The following is a 7,136-nucleotide window of genomic DNA, read 5'->3' as shown; positions in this document are numbered from 1 at the left end:
CGTGGGCGTACCCCAACTCACACATGAAGAAGCAGATTGAATCCCATCAAGGTATCTTTATCTGGTCCTTATGCCACAATTTATACAAGAAGATCCTCTGTATCAATCTTTAGGAATGCTTAACTCCAAAGAATAAATCCCAAAATGAGAGATTCACAGGAGTGGAATCTTCATATGACATACGGGTTCCAGAGACATCGGTAACAACAATGTTCCAAGGAATTTATTAAAAAACGTAAATATCTTATATACCAAAAAAATTCATACATGTGATCTGTTCGATGTCAAGCGTTTACATCAAAAAACATAGATACATGGGTAAAACGAAAAATGGAATATATCCAAAAAAATGCAACGAAAAGTTCAATAAAAATGCAACGCTGAGTTCAATAAAAAAATTTTTTTTTTTGGTTGAAAAAATGGCTACTCACACAGGGATCTGTCGACGCGTTTCGGTCTCCTGGACCTTTTTCAAGACTTGAACTTTTCGTTGCATTTTTTTGGATATATTCCATTTTTCGTTTTACCCATGTATCTATGTTTTTTGATGTAAACGCTTGACATCGAACAGATCACATGTATGAATTTTTTTGGTATATAAGATATTTACGTTTTTTAATAAATTCCTTGGAACATTGTTGTTACCGATGTCTCTGGAACCCGTATGTCATATGAAGATTCCACTCCTGTGAATCTCTCATTTTGGGATTTATTCTTTGGAGTTAAGCATTCCTGAAGATTGATACAGAGGATCTTCTTGTATAAATTGTGGCATAAGGACCAGATAAAGATACCTTGATGGGATTCAATCTGCTTCTTCATGTGTGAGTTGGGGTACGCCCACGAGATATATATACCTTTTCTACACAAAGATACCATTATATAAGTTTCACATCTAATCTCTGTGTGAGTGAGGGGTACGCTTACCTTATTAACAATCTGGTGAAGGGTTCACGTATTGGTGGTACATACGAAACCCTAAGAACAGCCCACATGGTTTAATGATTGAAGGTGCAATTAAATATTGATCTAAAATTATATATCTCATATGTAACGCATGGTAAAGAAAATTCTACACATTGGATATTTTCTTTTCATTTTTCACATATGATGTTATCATATATGGAGGATACACCTGTATGAATTATCGTTAGAAGACACCCGAAAGAAACCTTGATAGGAGTCCAGATTCCCATTTTCGTGTGAGTTGGGGTACGATATCCAGGATCACTTTGATATAAGAAGATAAAAGATACCTTGATGTGTCTAACCCACTTTATTCCAGCGTGAGTGGGGGTACGCCCAACAAAACATTACACCACTTTATTGAGGAAAGTACTATTACTTCCTCATTTTTCCCATGCGCCAAAGGAAGCCTTTGACTCAACTTTTTGATTTTAGATATGTACATTTTGTTGGATTAAGGGGTGATATCCATTTCTGAGTCAAAGGTCCCCATCTGGCTGCATTTCCCTTGCGCCGAACCGTGGAAATTACAGAAATTCCTCTTTGTTACAATGTAATGACAGTGGCTTACATCAACCAACAGGGCGGAACGAAGAGCAGAGCTGCAATGTCAGATGTAACAAGAATCATCCTCTGGGCAGAAAAACACGCATTGGCGCTGTCAGCAATCTTCATTCTGGGAGTAGACAACTGGGAAGTGGACTTCCTCGGCAGAAACAATCTCCATCCAGGAGAGTGGGGACTCCATCCGGAGGTGTTCACGGAGGTGACAAATCTTTGGGGTATACCTCAAATAGAGATGATGGCCTCTCGTCTCAACAAGAAACTTCGGCGGTATTGTTCCAGGTCGAGGGACCCGCAAGCCGTGGTGGTGGACGCCCTAGTGACTCCGTGGGTGTTCCAGTTGGTGTACGTGTTTTCTCCACTTCCACTCATTCCAAGAGTGCTAAAGATCATAAGGAGAACAAGGGTTCAAGCGATCCTCATTGCTCCAGATTGGCCAAGAAGGTCTTGGTACGCGGATCTTCTGGATCTTCTGCTAGAAGAGCCGAGGCCTCTTCCTCTTCGGGAGGACCTGCTGCAGCAGGGGCCGTTCGCTTATCAAGACTTAACGTGGCTGCGTTTGACGGCATGGTGGTTGAACGCCAGATACTAGCTCGGAAGGGTATTCCGAACACAGTTATTACTACCCTGATACAGGCTAGGAAAGGAGTAACGTCTAAACATTACCATCGTATTTGGAAAAAATATATACATTATGGTAAGAACTTACCGTTGATAACGGTATTTTTTCCTAAGTCCACAGGATAACAATGGGATGTGATGGAGCGACAGCGGATTGGCATCAAACGATCACAAGCTTTCAGGCCTCCCAGGATGCAACGGGCCTGTCCATATATCCCCACCCTCTGGCTCAGGCAAATCAGTTGGATTCCAAAGCATCTAGGCAGGAGCATCATCTAGAGCACTAATCAGGCGAGAAGAACACACATGCACACCCTTCCGTATAAGAAGGTAGAGGTTAGTGAGTAGCAAGATCCTCAAATCAGGTGCGTATATTTCTCTGGCAGGGTCCACAGGTTATCCACTGGATAACAATGGGATTTCCCAAAGCAATTTTAGTGGTGGGGACGCTCCTGATTGGACAGGAGAACCTTACGTCCGAATTCAGCATCATGAGAGGCAAAAGCATCCAAGCATAATGTCTAATGAATGTGTTAATGGAAGACTATGTGGCTGCCTTACATATCTGTTCTGCTGAAGCACCATGTTGTGCTGCCTATGAAGGACCTACCTTACGAGTAGAGTGAACAGAGACATTAGCCGGAACAGGGAGATCCGCTTGAGAATATGCTTCCGAAATCGTCATTCGAAGCCCTCTAGCCAGCGTCTATTTATTAGCAGGCCATCCTCTCTTGTCGATTCCATAGAAAATGAAGAGAGAATCTGTCTTTCTGATGGCACTGGTGCGATCCACGTAGATCATTAATGCTCGGACTACGTCCCGCAACGCATCTCCCGCAGAAAGTCCCGATACCTGAAAAAACCGGGACTACAATTTCTTCATTAAGGTGGAATTTAGACACCACCTTAAGAAAATACCCAGACCTAGTTCTGAGAACTGCTTTATCTGGATAAAAAAATCAGAAAAAGAGAACATGACAGCGCTCCTAAATCTGACACTCTTCTAGCTGATGCCATCGGCAGTAGAAAGAGAACTTTAGCTGTCAACCATTTAAGAGCCACTTTAGTAAGTGGTTCAAACGAAGCAACTTGAAGGGCTTTGAGGAAGCACTGTAGGAGTAACAAAAGGAGGTTGAATGCGCAGCATTCCCTGGAAAAAGTACGCACATACTGGCAATTTTCTTTTAGAACCCTACAATCAATGCTGATACTTGTACTCTCAAGGAAGCCACCTTCAAACCTTTATTCATTCCCGCCTGAAGGAAAGCTAAGACCCTGGAATCTTGGAAAGATTTCGGGGCCATATTTCTTTCACTGCACCATGAATATAGGCCTACCATATTCGGTGATAAATGCGAGCTGAGGAGGGTTTCCTCGCTCTGAGCATTGTTTGAATTACCTGTAGCGAGAATCCTCTTGACTTCAGGATAGAGGTTTCAAGAGCCACGCCGTCAACGATAGTCAATCCAGATGCCTGTGATAACAAGGACCCTGCATTAGTAGATCTGGACGTTGAGTGAGCAGAAGTGGAGCATCCATCGACATTCTCTGCAGATCTGTGTACCAGTGCCTTCTGGGCCAAGCCGGAGCTATTAGAATCACGGCACCCTTTGCTTCTTTTATTTTCCTCACCACCCTGGTAGCAGGATGATCGGAGGAAATAGATACGCCAGATGAAAATCCCGATTTCACTGACAAGGCGTCCACAAAGATCGCTCCAGGATCCTTTGTTCTTGCCCCGTATGCGGGCACTTTGTTTTTCAGACGGGACGCCATGAGATCTATCTCTGGCAAACCCCACTTGTCTACCAGAGTCTTAAAGACTTTCGGGTGTAGAGCCCATTCGCTTGCTTGAATGGCGTGTTGACTGAGAAAGTCCACTTCCCAGTTTAGAACTCCCGGAACGAATACTGCGGACAATGCTGGAAGATGGAGTTTTGCCCACTTTAGTATGTGACTTACCTCCTTCATTGCTGTTTGGCTGTGCGTTCCTCCCTGATGGTTGAGGTACGCCCATGCCGTTAAATTGTCCGAGCGGATCTGGACTGGTCTTCCTTGAAGAGTGTCTTTTTCCTGAGTCATTGCCATGTATATGGCCCGAAGTTCTAACAGATTTATTGGCAGGCAACTTTCTTCTGTGGTCCATTGTCCCTGGAACCATAATCTTCCGGACACTGCTCCCCAGCCCTGAAGACTGGGATCTGTTGTCATGATCCCCCATCTGATATCCAAAAGGTTCTCCCTTTGTCTAGATGGGATGTCTGTAGCCACCAGGCTGATGACTTTCTTACCTTGTGTGAAAGTACCATAGTCTGTTTCTTTATTGTCTGATGTATTCCATTCCATTTGGCCAGAATCAGACGCTGCCGAGGTCTTGAGTGGAATTGTTCATACTCCACCATGTCGATGGTTGACACCATCAAACTCATCAGTCGCATAGCTGCGTGGATTGATATTGTTTGACTGTGTAACAACTCCTGAGTACTTGACTGTACCTTGGATATCTTGTTCCGAGGTAATCACTTTTCTGCAGACTTGAATTCAATACAGCCCCACAGTGAGTCATCCGTTGTGACAGAACCAGGGATGACTTTCCCCAATTTATGAACCACCCGTGCCTATGCAGACAAGTCATTATCTGTGGGAGATGGCACAGAAGCTTTTCCTGTGATTGTGCCAGGATAAAAAAGGTGGTCGAGGTATGGCAATTTTCTTATGCCCTTCTAGCGTAGATAAGCTGCCATAAACATCATAATTTTGGTACATACTCTGGGGGCTGTGGAGGTAAGGTCTGGAACTGAAAATGTTGCTGGAGAATGGTGAACCTTGAGATAACACTGATGGAACAGTGCTATAGGAGCCTGTAGGTAAGCATCCTGACTATCCAGAGATACCATGTAAACTCCTGGCTCCATGCAAAAACTATGGAGCGCAATGTCTCCATGTGAACCGTGGTACCCAAACTTATCTGTTTAGGATTTTGAGAATGGGGTGAAAGGATCCTTCTGAACCCAAACCCGGTTGGAGTAAAAACCCCTGTCCCTATTGTGCAGGGGTTACTGGAATGACTATTCCTGACAAAAGCAATTTCTGAACTGCTTCTTGCAAACCCCTGTCCTTCGCCTCTACCTGAGACGGACTGGAACAGAAGAACCTTTGAGGAGGATGCTTCTAGAAGGGAAAACATAACCTAGAGATACCGCTTCTTGCACCCAGGCATCTGTTTGTAGACTGCTACCAGATCTGTGCAAACTGAAGAAGTCGGCCCCCTATCCTTTTGGGATCTCCCAGAAGGAGGCCCACACCATCATGCTGATGGCTTATCCTCTGGTTTGGAAGCTGGCCCTCTGGTTGCTTTTGCTTCTTAGCCTTACCAAACTTATTGTATTGGGGTTGCTACGTTCCTTTATGACCAACAAGGCCGAAACCGGACCCCTAGGTTTGGGGTTATCTGTGGAAGGAAAAGTGACCTTCTTGGAGTCTGTTTCTGACTCCAGAATATCTGTTAACTCCTTCCCAAACAGAAACTTTCAGCTAAAGGCAAAGTTTCCAGAACCTTCTTTGATTCTGAATCAGCTTTCTATGTATGTAAGCAAAACTGCTCTGCGAGCAGCTATTGTTAATGCTGATGCCCTAGAACCTTAGTGTCCATATGAGCTATATGGGATTCTTGCTCCCTTGCAGGCGCTGAAAACCTGTCTTCCAGTACCTCAGCCCATTGTACCTACAGCACCTGGTATTCCAAGGTGGTCTCCCATCCAAAAACTAACCAGGCCCAACACTGCTTAGCTTCCAAGATCTAGTGAGATTGTGCCTATCCAGTGTGGTGTGGCTGTAGATTGCAAGGTGAAGTCATGGCTGGCCTTATAACTGCCCCAGACAGAGACAATATGGTTTTCAGAAAACCATCCAATCTTCTGACGTTGACGGCAAAGGCCATATAGATTTTCACACTATCAATGATATGCGTATCTACTTTGGGAGGCACTTCCTATTTTTCTCTGACGTCCTAGTGGATGCTGGGAACTCCGTAAGGACCATGGGGATTAGCGGCTCCGCAGGAGACTGGGCACAAAAGTAAAGCTTTAGGACTACCTGGTGTGCACTGGCTCCTCCCCCTATGACCCTCCTCCAAGCCTCAGTTATATGGGCTATATGGATGAATTTTAACCCCTGCCAGATTCCACAGAAAAACGGGAGAAAAGGCCGCTGAGAAGGGGGCGGAGCCTATCTCCTCAGCACACTGGCGCCATTTTCTCTCACAGCTCCGTTGGAGGGAAGCTCCCTGGCTCTCTCCTGCAGTTACTACACTACAGAAAGGGGTTAAAAAAGAGAGGGGGGCACTAATTAGGCGCAGTATAACAATACAGCAGCTATAAGGGGAAAAACACTTATATAAGGTTATCCCTGTATATATATATAGCGCTCTGGTGTGTGCTGGCATACTCTCCCTCTGTCTCCCCAAAGGGCTAGTGGGGTCCTGTCCTCTATCAGAGCATTCCCTGTGTGTGTGCTGTGTGTCGGTACGTTGTGTCGACATGTATGAGGAGGAAAATGAGGTGGAGGCGGAGCAATTGCCTGTAACAGAGATGTCACCCCCTAGGGAGTCGACACCTGAGTGGATGAGCTTATGGAAGGAATTATGTGACAGTGTCAGCTCTTTACAAAAGATTGATGACATGAGACAGCCGGCGACTCAGCCTGTGCCTGTCCAGGTGTCTCAAAAGCCATCTGGGGCTCTAAAACGCCCGTTACTGCAGAAGGCAGATACAGACGCCGACACGGATACTGACTCCAGTGTCGACGATTAAGAGACGAATGTGACTTCCAGTAGGGCCACACGTTACATGATTGAGGCTATGGAAAATGTTTTTACACATTTCTGATAATACCAGTACCACTAAAAAGGGTATTAGGTTGGGTGAGAAAAAACTGCCTGTAGTTTTTCCTGCATCTGAGGAATTAAATGAAGTGTGTGATGATGC

The 7,136-nt window shown here is 44.9% G+C and overlaps 1 pseudogene; it reads right to left on the bottom strand.

The window, feature by feature from the left end:
- Positions 1-5,872: 5,872 nt before the first annotated feature.
- LOC134895802 (5S ribosomal RNA) lies at positions 5,873-5,991 on the bottom strand (annotated as a pseudogene).
- Positions 5,992-7,136: the final 1,145 nt, after the last annotated feature.

Source organism: Pseudophryne corroboree, chromosome 3 (assembly GCF_028390025.1).
Source record: "Pseudophryne corroboree isolate aPseCor3 chromosome 3, aPseCor3.hap2, whole genome shotgun sequence".
Taxonomy (NCBI): domain Eukaryota; kingdom Metazoa; phylum Chordata; class Amphibia; order Anura; family Myobatrachidae; genus Pseudophryne; species Pseudophryne corroboree.
This window is presented reverse-complemented; position numbering and strand designations above follow the sequence as displayed.